The following is a 20,687-nucleotide window of genomic DNA, read 5'->3' as shown; positions in this document are numbered from 1 at the left end:
TAAATCGAGTTTGAGTCATGTGATTGACAAACAAAAAAAATGAGGGTAATGATGAAACAAATGCACAAGGCAAGCTTCTCACCAAGATTTCATGCTTTCTTCTTCTTTTTTCAAACCCTTGCCCAAATAAGTCTAGCATAGGCACCCTTTATCCTCCTTAAATTTATTTCTTAATGTTTGATTTTTACCCTTAACTTTTTAAATAAAATGAGCATTTATTTCCTTGCATATGATCATTACATTGCATTGAATAAAAAATAAAATTACATTGCATCGAATTAAGCACAAGGTATACCAATGATTTGAGGCACCCCTTGTAGCCACATCATATTGCCTTTCACCCTTCTAATTTACAATCCTTTCTTCATAAACCACTTTGAGCCTCGTCTAACGATAAACCTTTCATTTTTAAACCTACATCTACCTAACTTTGGGATGGGATGGTGTGTAACTTATGCAATTTTCAATTTCATAAAAATCTTTAGTGTATCAAAAGATTAAAATAGCAATAAAAAATAAATAAAAGTGTACAAAAGGGAAAGTGTTCCAATGTCTTTGATATGAACACGTCTCAGATTGCGTCTCTTATCGAGTGCTCGGTACCGTGCCTGAGAAACATGAATGCCAAGTGAGTGATAGACCGCATGATCGGGATTGCCCACACTTGTTAAAATAAAATAAATGCTAAAGCAAAAGAGAGAGCTAAAAAAGAGTTAAAAGCCTTAAGCATAAAAATATAAAGATTCAAAAGCAAATTTGCACACCTTGGGGGCTTATGTAGGGTCTTGAGCCTTTTATCCCCTTCTTCTTCAACCTTTAGCCTAACCACGTTACAACCCTTATAAAGACCTTTTTTAGGTATACACACACTTGTGCGAGGTTCGGATAGAGCTACGTTCCGCTTGATTCCTAACGGTTACGTAGGCAACCTCACATCGAGGTGCGGCCGTAATAAACATGTATTCATATTCACATTCACACATCATGGTCATATCAAGGGATCTCCTATGCTCGTCCCTATCTACTTAGAGCTAGAATTAGGGGCTTGATCCTTACATCATTAGCTTACCTAGAATAAAGAGTCACCATCATTTGACTCTTCTTGAAATAATATTTTCCCACACACTTAGCCCTTGCGGCCTAACTTAAGTATCACTTTCACACACTGCACAGATACCTGACCAAATATACTTCCCTTAGGAACCCTTTGTCATGAAATCTTAACACAACGCTGAAACATGCCTTGTCTCATCAAGATCAATCATCATTGCATCACAAAGTATGAAGTACTTAGCCTCCGCGCCTAAATCGCCTAAATACTTTCATTATCGAGTCAAGTAGGATAGTTTAAGATGTTACAATCCTTTTACTTAGAGAGTCAACGTTAACGGATTAAGTCATTCAACATGCACCTTTGAAAACTTCGCTTCTTTCTTTTTTGTGTCTTTCTTTTTCGGGAGAAAGTCGGTACCCTCCACAAAAATGACGGAAAATTTTTGCTTTTTTGCATTTTCGAGTCCCACGATCACAATACAATGCACACACGAGTCATGTACACGTTGAGTCATGTCATGATATCACCTTGATTTGAGTCTAACACATGTGTCAAACACTTTGAGTCGAGTCAACCTCGAGTCAATCACAACGAGTCAAGTTCATACCTTAAGTCACGACAAGTCAATGAGTCAAGCAACCTAAACCTTAGGTCAACCCTAAATAAAGATAAACAAAGTCCTATAGTCAAAGATATAAATGCACGTGCATTCTAGCAAGCGGGGACATTCTCGAATTTTTTTTAAAAAAAACCATGAATATAGCACAGGAGATTCCTCCAAGATAAGAGGAGTTACATGGATCAATAAATTAGAGATGAAGAGCTTTAATTTACAAAATATTTGAGCGAATTTGGTTGAAAGGAAACGACCAAACTCAAACTTCGCACCAAAACCATGCAATAGTGGCAGCAAGAGCGGAATAGGGAAGACCCGACTCCAGCACCAGAAGACAAGGCTGTCGTCTTACAACAACATCTAGCGTCTGGCAACAGAGTTCAGCGCCTGACTCTAGATCCCAACGTCTGGCGACAGAACCATTTCTTTGACGCCATAGATATTTCAGCATCGACAGAGCTCGAAGCCTCTCAGAATGGTTATTTCGACCTGATACAGCAATTTCGGGTTCCTTGGTACGCCATTTAGCCCCTATAAGCAAATTGACATGATTAATAGTCGGCTCGATTATAATCGTAGTAAGTGATTGACCTGACAAAAAATCGTCTCACTTAGGTTAAGCACCTAAAACACTGGCTCATTACAAGCACTAACGTATCGGTTTAAAAGCAAGCACTTAAACGACAATATTCCAAAATATGGATTGTCACGCATTCTTCTTAAACGACAATATTTCTAAATACGGATTGTCGCGTATTCTTCTTAAACGACAATATTTCCAAATATGGATTGTCGCGCATTCTTCTTAAACGACAATTTTTCCAAAAATTGGATTGTCATCCCCACCTGATAATATTTCCAAAAATGGATTGTCGTGCATCTTCTTCAACTACAATTTTTCCAAGATTGGATTGTCATCTCTGGCAAAGTTTTCAAGCGTGGATTGTCATGCTCCTTCTCTGTTTGGCAATTTTTTCCAAGTTTGGATTGTCATCGCTGGCAAGTTTTCCGATATTGGATTGTCATACACCTAGTTCCCTAGGGAAAAATTTCCCAAAGGATTATTCTAGGTCTCTATTCATTATAAATTTCAGCAAAGGTTCCTCAACGTGGATTGTCATTCATTTCAGTAAGTGGCAAATTTTCCCGAAGTGGATTGTCGGTCGACTCTTTTTTGCAAATGTTCCAAGACGCAGATTGTCAATTGTGGCAATATTTTCCTAAAAGGATTGTCGCATAGCGTTGGCAAATTTCCAAGGTGGATTGCTTTCAAGAGTTATATTCCAAGATGTGGATTGTCGATCATAGCAAAATTCTTATGACAGATTGTTACGAAGCATTGGCAACTTTTCCCAAAAATGGATTTTGGCAAATTTTCCAAGATACGGATTGGGCTTCATCGTGGCAACATTTCCAAGGATAGATTGTTACGATGCATTGACAACTTTCCCTAAATCGGATTGTCATATATCATACAAGAGTTGTGTTGGCAACTATTCCTAAAGAAAAGAGGATTGTCATCACAGCGAAAGCACCGACATACTGGTTCACAAGCAGCAAAGCGCCGACGTACTTGCATAGCAGCATTAAGGATCAACAAGCAGTGATCTTTTCGAAGACTATCATAGCGGAAATTGGAGGCAATTACAGGCGTAGCAGTCTTCAGGCGGTATTCTCTAGCTTGCGGAAGATCGTCACAACAAATCGGTTACCTCTAGAGACGTTGCTCAACAGTGCAAGATACGCGTTTCTTAACTCTTTTACCTGTTTAACTAACGCTAGTTTGCAGGTATTGGTGTTACAAGAATGATTTAGGATCCCAGAACATTCTGAATCATTCTCCGTCCCTATCGATACTTTGACTTTTGTTTTCGAAACCTGTGTTTCTCCAAACTCAGTCAAAGTGGGGGCTTCTACAGACACCCAAATGTGACTCTAAAGAACCAAACCCAGTGATGAATACCTTTCATGTCATTTTATTATCGAGCAAAGCGAAAGTGTGAAAAGTCTAGTTATGAGGATGTTTTTATTAAAATATCTCTTCTTTCTGTTTTTGAAAATGTTTCTTTTCTTACCCTATTTTTGAAAAAACGTGCATTCCATTTTAGTTTGGTCCATGACAAGGGTCCAATAGTGGTCTAATTGGATGGGGATTGAAAAGACCTTTCCAACGATATATTATAAGCCCAATTCCGATGAATAATGAGGAAGTTATGGCCAATATACTAAACTGGGCTCGAACCGGATCTTACCTACGGCCCAATGATCATGTGGAGGGTCCAAAGGTCTAATCCTATTCCTAAACTAATTAGGATTAATTAGAAGCTTCTATAACTATTTAAAAGATCTTAATTTTCCTTTTTGAAAAGATAAGATTAATTAATTTGAATTAAATAAAAACTTTCCTTTTTAAAAACTTTCCTTTTTCTTAAATCCTAATTCTATTCAAATTTAAAGTTGTTCAAAGACAGTTAGATTTTATTTTCGTGCCTTATAATATTTATTCAAATCTTATATGGTTGGATAGATCTTGAAATTATCTTTCAAATGATATATTATAATATTAAATCCGAGCTATAACGAAAAAGATATGAATGAGATACAAAACTCTATCCAAAACTGACACCGTTCCACTATTTTGGCCAGATACTTTTATCTACAAAATATTTTAATCCGATTCCAATTTTATCAGAAAGTAGATTTCAGGAGTTTTCCAAAGACATATTATATGCCTTATTTGGAATTCCGGATCAAAAGATAAGATAAAAACAAAACGCATGAAACTGATTTTTAGCGCCTGACGCCAAGCATTAGCGCCTAGCGCTAAGGCTTGGCGCCAGGTGCTAACCTTTAGCGCCTGGCGCTAATCAATTTTTATTCTCGTTGAAACTCTGATTCGTTTTTTTATCCATCTGACTGATTTTCTCTATAAATAGCCTCTTAAAATTCTGTTTTCAATCATCACTTTCCATCAATTCTCATCAAATATCATCAATTTTCTAATTCTCTCTTTCACCAACTCTCATCAAGAATCTCTTGTTCACACTCTCTCTATCTTTTCTAAACTAGCCTTTTGCATACAAAATTCCGCATTCACAAGATCTAGAAACACCTAGCCAAGTTCGAAGTTGCCTTCGCCCTAGACGTGAAAGTTTTTAATTTCTGAGGGTTTGGTCCCAAATCTCTATTTGAATTATTATTTAATTTAATTGATTTTATATTTTCCTTGAAGTTACTAACGCGTTTATTTTGTTATTAGAAAGAGGTATGAGGCATCCAAGTAAGTGCTTTAATTGATTTTATTGATGTTATGATATAGAAATCATGCTTAGATTGTTATTTTGATTCCTAGTGATGTGTCTATTTTATATAGTATTTTACCCCTGTCCCTTGGTCATATTTAGTAGTGTTTTTTGCTCTTTAGAGCCACTTTTGTTACTAATTGGTGTTTTCGTAGATTTGGTTGACTTTTGCAGGGATTTATGCTTTTTAAGTATTTTTCCGAGTTATTTCGGAGCAATCACGAACATTGGAGAAGCACGACCAGATTCTATAGCCCAGGGCCGGTTAGAGCAATCGAACCGGTGATTAAGGGCTAGGTATAGGTGATATCGGGGCATTTGGACCGAGTATTCAAGACTGGAAGAGGAAATCCAGATTGGCCCGAAGAGTTGGAGCCAAATCGTAGTCCAAATAATGGCCCAAATGAGCCGCCCGGCCAAAAAGGCTAGCGCCCGAAGGCGCGCCTGGCTGGGCGGGAGAAGCTTTGGCTGGCGCCCGATGACGCGCCCGGCCGAGCGCGAGATTTGTATTATGAGCAAAAAGGCGCGCCCGATTGGGGGTTCCTCGCCTGATCGGGCGCGTGTATTTCTTAGCAGACGTTTAACGTAGTTTTAATTTGTTTTAATTTAGGATTTTGTACAGAGTATAAATACTCCTCCGTAATACGATTTTAGCATATCTTCTTCTTCTTTTTACTCTTTCTTTACTCTCTTAATTATTCTCTTAGATTCTTTTCTCTTAGACCTTTGTTCTTAATTCTACTCTTAATTCCAGATTTATTTTGGTAACGATTTCTCTTCCCTTAATCTTAGTTATTTACTTTATTCTTTTTTATCATGTCTTGCTTTATTCTTTGATTAGTTTAGATTTAATTATGTGTGGTAGTTTTATTTCTAGGGTTTATGGGGATCCATAATTAATATGAAGGGGTAATTTATTGTTGTTGAGTATTAATGCTAGATTAATTTCCTATAGATTCATTTAATGCTCTGTGACTAGATTAGCCTATCTTTTATGCATGAGTTTGACAATATTGATTCAAGATTCGAGAGATGAGAATTGATGTTTAGGTCTAGTTTTAATAGGCAGATTAATTTATTAATGGTTAAGTCGAGATTCGAGAGATGAGATTTAATACCGGTAAATTAATTGTGTGATTGTAATACGTAGCGAAAACCCTTTACAATCTGGTTAATTGATGCATTGATGATTGACTATTATTGATTATTGGTATTGCATGATAATTTCTTATTGAATTGTTTTAACGTTTTACAATTGCGGCTTGTAAAAGAATAGCAATATTGAATTGATGAATCGAGAAGATGTTAATTTGATATTAAAGGCTATTTTCAATAGGAACTTAGATCTAGTAAATTGCAAGAGCCTGTTAATCATGTTATTTATGCAATGTCAATGATTGATTACTATGTTTTACCCTGGAGTATTATTTATTGGTGAACCTATGCCCTAGATCCTTATATATATTTTTTTCTCCCTATTCTCAATCTTAGTAGTTCAGTTTCTTATTCGAATATAAATATTGGTTACTTAGATAATTTAGATTATAGTAATTAATTAGGAGTAAAAAGACTTGTTTCCCTGTGGAGATCGACCCTACTTTCCTATCTTCTTTAGTTAGAGGACATAGGAATTATTTTTGATTAGGGGATACGACTTTACCCTGTAAAAATTTGGCGCCGTTGCCGGGGAAACGGTTTTATTTTTATTTCTGATTGTTTTTGTAGTCTAGATTATTTCCCTTTTGTCTCAGAGAGCGTTAGTTCTCTGAGATAAATCTCATATTTTCTTCTAGTTTTTGTTTATGCCCAAGTGTTCCATATCAGGTTACATCCCATTCGATCCTGAGATCGAACGTTCCTTCCATAGACAGAAAAATTTCTACAAGCAAATCCTGGCGGATTCTGGTGATAATAAAAATAATCACCGCGATCCTCCAACTAGTTCTAGCGATTCAGAGACATCATCAGAAGCAGAATCAGAGATGACGGCTCCAAAGAAGCTTAGTGATTATTCACAACCAAAGCTTACGGATTTTCCACATCTCACCCCTACCTCGGCTCTTGATGGGGTTCAATTTGAAATTAAACCTCAATTTATAACGAATATAGAAAGGAAACAATTTAGTGGAGCCAAGGGTGAAGACCCGAATCTTCACATTGCCGACTATTGTCAATATTGCAACACCATCAGGCAAGCCGGGGTCACTCAAGACCAAATAAGGGAGATTCTCTTTCCCTTCTCTTTAACTGGAAAACCTAAATTGTGGTTTGATGTCTTTAATAGAACTACACTTGGTATAACTGACTGGGAAACTCTTGTTTTGAATTTCTATAACAAGTATTATCCTGCAGAGAGAACAGTAGTACTACGGAGTGCGATTCAGAACATTGCCCAAGAAGCCGATGAGTCTTTATATGAGGCTTGGGAGAAGTTAAAGGACTTACAAAGAGAATGCCCTCACCATAATTTAGCGCAATGGAAGTTAATCCAAGCCTTTTATAACGGCATTGGAAATTCCTCTAGAATAATTTTAGACACTGCAGCTAGTGGGAGATTTATGAATCTTAATGTTGATGACGCAGGTCAGGTTATTGAAGATATGGCGATACACAATTCTCAATATGGAAATCCCAGAGGATTTGTTAACAAGGGGAAGCATAGTGTCGACTCTGTATCCTTTTTGCAAGCTCAACTAACCTCTATTTGCCAAAAATTAGATAATCTGAGCACTGCTAATGTAGCTAATGTTTCTGCAATTAATAATAATTCTAATGAGGCCTTCTGTGAAAATTGTGGTATTGTAGGTCATTGGGAGCAAGATTGCAGGAGTTCCGTGGAGCAAGTTAATGCCTTCCAAGCTTATAGGCAGAATAACCCATACTCCAACACCTACAATCCTAGGTATCAGAATCATCCGTACGTTTCCTATCGGAGCACTAATGTTCAAAATCCACCACCACGAGAACTACAGGCGCCACAGCAGCAGAAATATTATCATCCCAATGCTAGCCAGAAACCAACCACAACAAACCCCCTCATCTTCCGACCCTTCTCTGGCGGAAATTAGAGCAATGTTGGTTAATATGCAAAAGCATATGGAGAGCAGAGATGCGACAATTGATCAAATTCTAGCGCATAATAAAATTGTAGATAATCAAATTGCGCAACTCTCCGCTACTCTACAAGCCCGCCAACAGGGAGCTTTGCCGGCGCAGCCAACCCGACCTACAGACCAAGCATTTGCAATTACTCTAAGGAGTGGTTCAAACTATGAAGGGCCACCTATGCCCAGAGTTGATGAACCTGTTTTATTATAATGCTAGTCTTAATTCCGTTAAACCAAACAATGTAGTTGATAGCCCTGCAGGGCTAAAAGATAATACTAACATATCTAATTCTACATTGCAGGGTACAACTCCAGAGAAGGTGGCTACTCTAGACAAGAGTAATAATGCTCCAAAACCAACTATCAAACTTCCATTCCCCAATCGTCAATTGAAGACAAACTTGGATAAGCAGTTTGTTAAGTTCCTGGAGGTGGTAAAAGATTTGAAGGTAACAGTTCCCTTTACTGAATTAATCACATAAATCCCCTCGTATGCAAAATTTATGAAAGAAATATTAATGAGGAAAAGGTCTATTAGTGAGGTAGAGACAGTAGTTCTCATTGCAGAGTATAGTGCCGTACTTCAAAATAAGTGTCCACCTAAATTAAAAGATTCGGGTAGTTTTTCTATCCCTTGTCATATTGGCAATCCCTTGATTGATAATTCATTATGTGATTTGGGTGCAATTGTTAGCGTCATGCCATTATCTGTATGTTCTAAGTTGAATATGGGTAAATTAAAAGCTACCAATATAACTCTACAAATGGCCGACCGTTCTTTCAAATACCCCTTAGGTGTTTTAGAGGATGTCCCCGTTAGAGTAGGTAAATTTTATATACCTGTAGATTTCGTTGTTCTTGATATGGCTGAGGATATGCAAACCCCAATTATTTTGGGTAGACCATTCCTTAACACTGCAGGAGCAGTCATAGATGTAAGAAGTGGTAAGTTAACATTATCAGTAGGGGATGATAAAGTTGTTTTTAATCTGAATAATGCCCCTAAAAGCTCCATGACTGAGGAGAAATGTTTCAGTGTAAATGTGGTTGTAAATTATTCTAACAAGCCCCAAGCTCTTGAAGAAGATCCCTTGGAGGCGGTATCTTGTGTTGCATCCTTTTCAGATGAGATAGACAAATGGCAGAAGGAAGTCGATGCAATAGAAAGAGAACTCTACAATGTTGGTCTTGGTTTCGAGGATGAACAAGAGGAACCGATCGAGCAAGTTGTGCGAATCGAGCCTACGGTAAGTGTTCTGTCAAATCGAGTTGCAATTGTTGCATGCAAGGAAAATTTGAAGCAACCCTCGATCAAAGAAGGATCTTTAGTGTGTAGCATTGAAGATCCACCATTCCAAGTCAAGGAGGATCCACTAGATAAGGTGATTTGGCGTCCCACAGGGTATGTCAGGAAGCCGCATTGCAGCCTAAACACCGCTAGACCGGGTGAGAAACCACCCGATCAAGCGTTAGGCCAAGGGTCCTAGAAATTGTACTTGGTAAGAAGGTCGTGCGGGACCTAGATAAACCAGCGCTTTGCGGGAGGCAAGCCGTATTTTTAATGCTTTTTAGACTAGTTTTTCTTTTCTTTTTCTTATGAGAGGAGAGATGAGGGAATTTAACCAGTTCTATGAGTGTTTGTACAAGTTTGAAGGAAAAGAGTTAGACAAATTTTGGAGAAAAGAAGAAAATTAATATTTCGCTGATTTAGTCTCGGGCACGACCGGGCGAAGCTCGCCTTATCGGGCGCGAGAGCAAGGATCTGAAAATAAGTAATTTCGCCCGACCAGGCGAGTGGCGCCCGATCGGGCGCGAAACTTGTCGTTTATGGAATTAATTGTCCGCCCGATCGGGCAAGCCTCGCCCGACCGGGCGCGAGAAGGGCGAAATTTTGAACCTCAAGATCGCCCGATCGGGCGAAGGGCACCCGACCGGGCGCGAGACCAAGGGAAAATTGGTAATATAGATCGCCCGACCGGGCGCGAGAGTTGGTCAAAATCGGGCAACTTAGATCGCCCGACCGGGCGCGAGAGCTTTGCAATTTTTAAAAAACAAGATTGCCCGACCGGGCGACCCACCGCCCGACCGGGCGCAAGCGGATCCGGCCTTTTCTTCTCCATTGAACCAGATACCTACATGACTGCTAGGTATTTTGAGGATGTGGGGTGGGTTAGACTGGATAGCGAGCAGACACCCTTTTGGTGTATTCGGACTGGGAGCGAGCAACCCTTGCCCATTTTTCCCCTACCCAGTCCTGACTTGACCGCCTTTCCCCCAGGGCAACCTTATTATAATTAATGTTTTAGTTGCCAACGCTAGGGGACAGGCACCACCACCAACACTTCCACCACCCCAGCCTCAGTCCGAGGTGGCTTTTTGGGATCTTCAGAGTATAGGTCAGGCCCTAGGACGTATCGAGCATTCCCATACTGACCTTAGGAGGATGGTAGGCTCCATTGAACAGAGGTTAGGGTACCTAGAGAGGAACCAGGGTAGAGCTCTCTACCCTATGTACGATGATTATGCTTGTTGGGGCAACATTCCCGACGACGCTATTCACCCTGACTAATTATAGCCTCCACCCCAGGGATACGATAGGGATCCCACTGCCCGAGGTACTTACACTAACTACTCTTCTTTCTTCGAGTACGGCCAGGACATTCCTTTCAGGGGACCGGGGGGGGGGGAGTTTTCACGCTGATTATTTTGGTGGTAGCTCTTCTGGTGCAGGTGGTGCAGGTGGCAGTGGAGGTGCGGGTTTCGGCTCGATGGATGAGGATGATCAGGACTAGCTATGCTAGGCTAGTTCCCGAGCCAATGAGGACATTGTCTGATTCTGGCTTGGGGGAGATTTTGGTTTGGTATTTTTCTTTTTCTCTTTTCTTTTATTTTTGGTGTGTTTTCTTAGGGTAGATTTTCTGCTTTCTAGGTTAGTGTTATAGCTTTCTTATGTATTTTAAAAATACAAAAAAATTGAAAAATAAAAAATTTAAAAATACGTTCCAATGAATTATAAATTATGCTTCCATGTGCCCCTTACTTGAGAAATTTTTTTTTGATTCTTGTATTTGATGATAGGCATTGTGGATTAGTTGATCATGATTTGATGTTTGATTGCCTTGAAACCTTTACATGCGTCAATTTTGTCCAACTACTTGTGAATATAGTGCTTGACTAGTTAATTTGGTAAGGAATGTGTGATAGTTCCATAGTTCCTGGTATGTTAATGAATTTGAGTATTGGTTTGCAACTATTAGTAATATTTATATGATTCATTATTATGCACATTGTGGAGGACGAAGGCATTTGTTCTTTTAGGTAGCCTCCAGATATTGTAGATACATTTGTTCCCTTCTTGCTACCCATGTTGTTGCCTTGACTTTTTGTTGTTTATTAGCCGCATTACAAGCCTATTGTGCCCCATTGGTTACTAGTCCCAAGCTTGGCTTGGGGGACCTATTAGTGAGTGAGGTGAGGGAGTTTGTAGTGTGCTTATTATTTGCACAACTTGGGTGGGTTTTGAAAAGTTGTTTTGTTGTTATTCATGTTTATTTTTGATGAGTTTGAGAGTTATATTTTCTTAAAAAAAATAAAGCATGATATTATAAAAAAAAAAAGAGAAGTTCAAGAAAAAAAAATGTGTGAAAAAAATAAATAAGTGAATTTCGAAAGAGAAAAAAAGTGTTCAAATGTTCTAGTTGGAGGTTGATCAAAAGAAAAATAATAGAGCTTCAATGAAAAAATTCAAGTTTGGAAATAAAGTTTGTTTATTCACTCTACTTCTTCATTATTATATCTTATGAGTGAAATTGTAAGAGCTGGGTTTATTTATTATGATTGGAGTATATTTGGTTGATGTTAGAGTTGGTTATGTAGGAGATGTATGATCACTATTTATTTTGATCATGGGTTTTATTAGGATATGGCTCCTTTAAGCATAGCTTTTCTCTCACTTATTCCCAAATTTATCCTACCCTTTACCCTAGCCTTACATTACAAGCTTTAAAGACCTTCCGACCTTTGTGCATAGAATTGTATGAATGTGAAAGTGTTGTTTATCAATGCAAGTTATGATTTGGCATATTTCGAGTCGACTAGTAGGTTTGAGCGCTCATTGTTTTATACACACGAGAGTGTGAGTTGGGAGGGAATTGTTCACATAAAGGGGTTGGATGGAGAGCGATCGAGTACATCTTTTACTCGCCACAAAAATGAGAGTTGAGTGCGTGAGCACTAGTCTTGAATTCTATATGCTCTTGTGGTTTTCTCTGTTTGACGATTGTTAGGGAAGATTTGTAATTAGATGGATTTGATTGGTTGACTTTGAAGCATGTTTGTTTTATTTACCCTGAATCGTTTGTGCTTGATTTTTCATTTTTGGGGTGAAGTATATTTATTGATTCATTGATGAGATCTTTGCTTAGGGACAAGAAAAGGTTTGGCTTGGGGGAGTTTGATGTGTCTATTTTATCTAGTATTTTACCCTCGTCCCTTGGTCATAATTAGTAGTGTTTTTGGCTCTTTAGAGCCACTTTTATTACTAATTGGTGTTTTCTAGTGTTTTCTAGATTTGGATGACTTTTGCAGGGATTTATGCTTTTGGAGTATTTTCCCGAGTTATTTTGGAGCAATCACGAACATTGGAAAAGCACGACCAGATTCTATAGCCCAGGGCCGGTTAGAGCCATCGAACCGATGATTATGGGCTCGGTATAGGTAATACCGGGGTATTTGGACCAAGTATTCAAGACCGGAAGAGGAAATCCAGATTGGCCCAAAGGGTTGGTTCCCAATCGTAGTCCAAATAGTGGCCCAAATGAGACGCCCGGCCAAAAAGGCTGGTGCCCGGAGGCGCGCCCGGCCTGGTGGGAGAAGCTTTGGCTGGCGCCCGGCGACGCGCCCGGCCTGGCGCGAGATTTGTATTATGAGCAAAAAGGCGCGCCCGATCGGGCGGTGCCTCGCCCGAACGGGTGCGTGTATTTCTTAGGAGACGTTTAACGTAGTTTTAATTTGTTTTAATTTAGGATTTTGTATGGAGTATAAATACTCCTCCGTAATACGATTTTAGCATCTCTTCTTCTTCTTTTTACTCTTTCTTTACTCTCTTAATTATTCTCTTAGATTTATTTTCTCTTAGACCTTTGTTCTTAATCTACTCTTAATTCCAGATTTATTTTGGTAACGATTTCTCTTCCCTTAATCTTAGTTATTTACTTTATTCTTTTTTATCATGTCTTGCTTTATTACTTTGATTAGTTTAGATTTAATTATGTGTGAGTAGTTTTATTTCTAGGGTTTATGGGGATCAATAATTAATATGAAGGGGTAATTTATTGTTGTTGATTATCAATGCTAGATTAATTTCCTATTGATTGATTTAATGCTCTATGACTAGATTAGGCCTATCTTTTATGCATGAGTTTGACAATATTGATTCAAGATTCGAGAGATGAGATTTGATGTTTAGGTCTACTTTCAATAGGCAGATTAATTTATAAATGGTTAAGTCGAGATTCGAGAGATGAGATTTAATACCGGTAAATTAATTGTGTAATTGTAATACGTAGCGAAAGCCCTTTACAATCTGGTTAATTGATGCATTGATGATTGACTATTATTCATTATTGGTATTGCATGATAATTTCTTATTGAATTGTTTTAACGTTTTACAATTGCGGCTTGTAAAAGTATAGCAATATTGAATTGATGAATCGAGCAGATGTTAATTTGATATTAAAGGCAATTTTCAATAGGAACTTAGATCTAGTAAATTGCGAGAGCCTTTAGATCTATATTGATTAATAAATTGCGAGAGCTTGTTAATCATGTTATTTATGCAATGTCAATTATTGATTACTATGTTTTGCCCTGGAGTATTATTTATTGGTGAACCTATGCCCTAGATCCTTTTACATATTGTTTTCTCCCTATTCTCACTCTTAGTAGTTCAGTTTCTTATTCGAATATAAATATTGGTTACTTAGATAATTTAGATTTATAATAATTAATTAGGAGTAAAAAGACTTGTTTCCCTGTAGAGATCGACCCTACTTCCCTATCTGCTTTAGTTAGAGGACTTAGGAATTATTTTTGATTAGGGGATACAACTTTACCCTGTCACCTAGTATCATGTTTAGGATGTTCCTTGTATCATATTAGGATGCTTTCTTTAGTATGATATTTAGGGTTATTGCTTATATCAATTATGATTTATATGATGCTTCCTATTTTCTTTCCTAATAGCATGTTAGTATCATGTTAGGGTTAAATATTTGATCTTTATTGTTTAATGACATGCTAGGGTTGTTATTAATCTTGTTAGTATCATGCCTAGGATCTTGCTATTATTATGCTTTAACATGATTATGATTTATGATTATAATTTTATTATGATGATAATTATGTTGCTTGATATATATTATTTACTATTATTGCTTGATCACGCCTTTTATGCATGTTTAAAGAGAATTGGTACTTTTAATCACGCTTAATAAGTTAATTAATAAACTTGTTTAGGGTTAATATGATTATAATTCAAGTGATCGCGAATAATAGTTTTATTTGTGCATTAAATTCAACCAACATAGATTAAACAGGTTTAGGGTTAATCGTATTGATTGCATGTTAGTCAGAAAGCACACATGAATACGATCAGAATAAAGTAGAGGCCTATTATTAGGGCAGGTTCAATCTCTTTTAGGTTGGATTTATACCTTCATCCCCGAACTACCAGTCATGGTTCCAGACCTATTGGAGTTGACGATCTCCTAGATCGTTAAGGGGTGTAACCTTCACCCTGTGAACGGTTTACAAGTTCCTAAAACTTATTGGCAACTCTTTTGCTCTATCTTCTTTCCCTTTGGACGCCACCGTACTTAATTGTATGATCACAGTGGGGTTCAAGTTTGGGATGATGCTTGAAATATTCCCTACAGTTATACAATACTCCCAACTTTTTTTTATTCACATAACACATTTAATTTATTTTTTTTTTAACTATTATGGTTCTACAATACTCCCAACTTTTTTTTTTGTAAAGTGTTCCATTAGGGTGTGTGCGGAGTTTTAGGCAAAAATATAAATCAATGTATAAGTGTGTATGGTTATGAATTAAAAATTTGGAAGAGTAAGAGAGGTAAATAAAATGGGGGACCACTAGGTATAATATAAGAAAAGAATAATATTATAAAATGATGATATGGTAAAAAAGAAGAGAGATAAATAATGTATGTGGGGTTTCTAAATTTAGTAATGGGCACTTATAAAAATATGGAGGGAGTATATCTTTAGATTAGTCACAATGTTTATTTTTATAGGTTGGAACATGGAAGATGTCCTTCGTCTAGGGTTTGTATGTCCCTCGTCTAGGGCTTGCTGTTAACCTCGATTTTCTTACTCTCAACCTCTTAAATCTTCCTAAAATAAACTAATTTCCATCACAAATTCTGTTTTGATCATGGCGAGGACTTGTTGAACGATTTTGAGAGAATTAGATTAACTGATGAAGAGTCAAAAGTAATTGGTGCAAATTCTGGTGATACTGATGATGATGAGACAAAGTATCAGATTGCTTTATCGTTGATAGGGAAACTTATGAATACTAAACCCTTTAATGTAGAAGCGATGAAACAAACCCTAACTTTGGTGTGGAAACTACATGACAATGTCTCGATAAAGATGGTGGTTTCGAATCTTTTTGTGTTCCAATTTGTGAGCGAGGCGGATACGAGATGGTCCTTGATGGTTTCCCGTGGTTTTTTGATGGGAAGCTTCTTGTTCTCAAGGAGGTGAATGGGGATGAACAACCCTCGGAAGTTGTCTTCAAGCATGCTCCTATGTGGGTAAGGAACATTAAGCGAAACAAGAAGACTTTGATCGAGATTGGTGACTTTTTTGGTACGTTTCTGGAAATTGATGATTCGGATCCTCTGGGTTGGGGGGGGGGGGGATTTGTGCGAATTAAGGTGATGATTAATGTAAAAAAGCCATTGCAAAGGGGGCTGTTCTTGGCAGTGGGTGCGTCAAGCTCAAAGTGGGTGACTCTAAAGTATGAACTTCTAGAGGATTTTTGCTTCTTTTGTGGGAGGTTGGATCACACTGAGTTGGGTTGCTCTTATATTGACGAAGCGAGTGAAACTGATGAAGAAATTTTTTATCAATATGGTCCTTGGCTGCGTGCTTCGCTTAGGAAAGCTTCTCGTAAACCTGCTGCGGAAATTGAAAAAGAGAAAAAATTCAAGGAGAAGTTGTCTTCTGCGAGAAAGGTGCGTGTGCCAAGCTACCATGATTCTGATACTGTTAAACTTGGTCCCCCAGGTGTTTCCAGAAAACTATATTTTCCCCCTCCTCGACCATGAGAAACTTCTTTGGTGAAGGTTATTGATGAGAAGACTTCGAAGTCAGTGCTAAGGCTGAAGAGTGTGGTGGAGGAGGATGGTGATAAGGTATGTGATGAGATATGTGAAGGCTTGGCTACCCCAGAAGAGAGAATTGATCCTAATTTGGGAGTTGGGAGGGTCGGTGATGAAGTTTCTGATATGGAGCATGACTTGATTGAAAATCCGAATGAAGTGGCAGTAAGAGAGAGGAAAACAATAAGGTGAAAGACTGGTAATATTGTTGGGGGGGCCGAAGGACTATTTACTAGAAACAAGGAAAGGGGGTAGGAGTTAAGAGAAATTTGGATGAGATTGTGCTCCCTGACTCAGATCTGATGGAGTCTCAAATAATAAAAAATAAAAATAAAAAACAAAAACAAAATCTAGTAGCTTACTCATAGCCGAGACGGGATAAATCAAGTAAGGGGTGTTGGATCGAGCCAACCCCTGAAAATCCATGAAAATATTGTGTTGGAATTGCAGGGGAGCGGGCAACTCTCGTGCAATTTGTGCTCTCGTTATTGGAGTCGTAGTATTTGCCCAGATATTATTTTTTTGTCTGAGACCATGATTAGTGAACATAAGTCAGATAATTTAAAAACAAAATTTAATTTCTCTAATTTTCTTGGGATTGATAGTAGAGGCAAGTCAGGTGGGTTGTGTGTGTATTGGAGGGAAGGGGTGGATTTCTCTTTAGTGTCCTTCTCGGATCATCATATTTGTGGGGATGTTAAAGAGGTTGGGGGAAGAATTTGGAGGTTTGTAGGTGTGTATGGGTGGGCGGACAAGGCTATGAAGTGTAACACTTGGTCCTTGGTGCGTGAGCTGTATCTTGAATCCCCTTACCCCACTGTCTTTGGAGGAGATTTTAACGAGATACTCGGGAACCATGGGAAGTCAGAGGGTGTTTTGCGTGATCAACGAGCCATGGATACATTTAGGGAGGTTCTTGATGATTGTAGCTTGGGGGATCTTGGTTATAAGGGGTCTTGGGTCACGTGGGAAAGAGGTATTCCATCAGAGAGGTGGTGAGGGAAAGGTTGAATAGATTTGTGGGTTGTACAAGGTGGTGTGTTTGGTTTAATCAGGTGCATGTTACTCATTTAACAAAGTTGAAATCTGATCATGTAGCTCTCCTCATCGACACTTATCCTAAAAAGCGCAAAAAGAAGAAAATAAAAAGAAATTTTTTTGGTTTGAAACCTGTTGGGTACTTATAGAATGTATTTCGGATGTTATTCGTGACTCTTTGTGTGGAGCTCAACATCTTGATATGTCGAATAAACTGCTGGCAGTAGCTCAAGACTTGACAAGGTGAAGCAAGGATACCTTCGAGGACTTAGGTGAGAAAATAGCTGAGACAGAAGAGGCGCTTAAGGAGGCTTAATTACACTCGAATGCTCAGCTAAATTTTGACAAGTGTAATAGGTTGGAGGCACTTCTTGATGATTTACATGAAAAAATGAAGCTTATTGGTTCCTTAGATCGAGAGTCTCGGAGATTAAAGATAGGGACCGTAATACAAAGTACTTTCACCACAAAGCGTCCCAAAGAAAAAGCAAAAATTACATTAAACGTCTCATGGATACTAATGGAGAATGGCGATCCGGAAAACTTGAAGTTGACAAGATCATTCTTGGATTTATGGCTTGTTGTTCACAGGAGGTGAGATTGATGATGGATTGCTCAATGAGGTGCTTTCCAGTGTGTCTCAATAAGTGTCTGAAGGTATGAATAACTCTCTATGCCGCCCCTATCCAAAAGATGAAATTGTTGCCCTGTCACAAATGAGTCCTTGTAAGGTCCCTGATGGTTTCCATGCTATTTTTTTATCGTAAATATTGGCATATTGTTGGAGATGATGTGACTTTATTCGTCAATAATATTATTTCTGGTAGAGTGTCAATGTCTTATGTAAATCGAACTAATGTGGCTCTCATCCCGAAAGTTAAGGACCCTACTTGTATCTCTCAGTTTCGGCCAATATTATTATGCAATGTTTTGTATAAATTAGCTTCAAAATCTATGGCTAATATGCTTAAACCACTCCTTCAAAGTATGGTTACTGAAAATTAGAGTGCTTTTGTCCCAAAACATTTAATTACTGATAATGCTCTCATTGCTTTGGAGCTCTTTCATACTATGAAGAAGAGATCAAAAGGTCGTAGGGTTCGATTGCTATAAAACTGGATATGAGCCAGGCTTATGATCGAGTTGAGTGGAAATTTTTAAGGAGGTTGTTGACTAAATTGGTTTTTGCCGGAGCTTAGATGGATACTATAATGACTTTTATTTCTACAGTCAGCTACTCTTTCATCATCAATGGAATTCTCTCAAATGATCTTATTCCCTCTAGAGGTCTTCGTCAAGGTGATCTTATTTCCCCTTATCTTTTCATTCTATTTTATGATGTTCTTTCTAGAATGTTACAGTTGGCTTCGGAGAGAAAATTGATCCATGGTGTAAGGGCTAGCAGAAATGGCCCCAAGATTACTCATTTGTTTTTTGCAGATGATAGTCTCCTCTTTACTAGAGCTACTCGACAGGAATGTTCAGTCATTGTTGATATTCTTAACAAATACGAAGCAACTTCTGGGCAAAAAATTAATTTGGAAAAGTTGGAAGTATCTTTTAGTAAAGGGGTTCCGTTGCCTTCCAGGATCACTTTTAGCTCTGTTCTTGGTATGGAGATGGTTGAGAGCCATGTGAAATATCTTGGTTTGCCGACTGAGATAGGGAGATTGAAGAAAGCGTTTTTTGCATTTGTGAAGGATCAAATATGGAAGAAGGTTCAAGGTTAGAAGGAGAAGCTATTGTCTAGGGCCGGGAAGGAAGTGCTTCTAAAATTAGTCGTCCAAGCAATCTCTACTTACCATATGGGGGTGTATCAGTTTCCATTTGGCTTGATTTAAGAGATTCATTGTATGATGGCTCGGTTTTGGTGGGGGTTGAATGAGAAGGGTAGGAAGATCCATTGGAAGAGTTAGGATACTCTATGTCAGCCGAAATTCCTTGGAGGCATGGGTTTTAGGGACTTGGGAATTTTTAACCAAGCCCTCATTAGGAAACAAATATGGCGCCTTGCTACCAATGAGGGTTTTCTTGTGAGCCGCGTTTTGAAGGCTAAATATTATCCGAATACTTCCATTTTTTAGGATGCTCTTGGTCCGGTTTCAAGTTATTCTTGGCAGAGTTTATGGAGCTCCAAGGCCCTAGTTAAGGAGGGTAAGCTTTGGAGGGTTGGTGATGGCCGAAACATTAACATTCGGGATGACTCGTGGCTCATTAACGATGGCAACTGTTTAGGGTAATTTTACCCCGCCACATGGTCCAATCAGAGGATGACACGTGTCAGCCTCAGTATGGCCCAAAGTGGACCAACCCCTGCCTGACACGTGTCACTCCTAAATTTAGGGGGAAAATGGCGGCATTCAGGCCCAAATCCCGAGAAAGCCGCAAAGCGGCGCAGCCTGACAAGGGCAATAAACGCGTCGTCAATTGTCTATCCCTAGATCAAATACAATTTATACAACCTAAACAAACCTAATACAAGTATAAGGCAAGCATAGGGGTCGAACCACAGAGAACAGTAAACACCACCAAATGTTATCGACAATTAAGCTAGTCCGGAATAGGAGATAAATAAACTAAAGTCTAAAAATGCTAAAACAAGAAATAAAACATTAAGGCACCAAGGGAAATGGGTAGGTGAAGTTGACGCTTGACCATACAATAACAAAGTAGCATATCAATGGTAAACTAAACATGCATGAATATCTAAGTAAAGGGTCCAATCTAACCGCCTTCCGGGGTCAATTGGCTTCTCCTAACATAGCCTCTATGTTTCCACACTAGAACCATATACTAGGAGGTACTATTAAATAACAATCGATAGTAATGAATCTCAACTAAGTCAACTTCCGTTACTTGTTAGTAAAGACTCATCTTTGATCAACTAACAATGTGCACTTGCAAGAAAGACCAAAGAATATCAAGCATGCAAAGACTTTAATCACCATTAACATAACCCCAACATTCACCATCCCCACACCCTTGGCTAGATGACTACTCACAAATCATATTGAAAACAATATCAATCATCAAATCAATAAGCATCAACATGATTAATAAGCAAAGAAGAAAAATAAAAGCAAATAAGCAAAATCAAAAACAAAGGTAAAGAGAAAGAGTAAGAGATTGCTCATTAATTGAAGATGAAGGTCTACAAAG

This window comes from Chenopodium quinoa, unplaced genomic scaffold, assembly GCF_001683475.1.
Source record: "Chenopodium quinoa cultivar QQ74 unplaced genomic scaffold, ASM168347v1, whole genome shotgun sequence".
NCBI lineage: Eukaryota > Viridiplantae > Streptophyta > Magnoliopsida > Caryophyllales > Amaranthaceae > Chenopodium > Chenopodium quinoa.
This window is presented reverse-complemented; position numbering follows the sequence as displayed.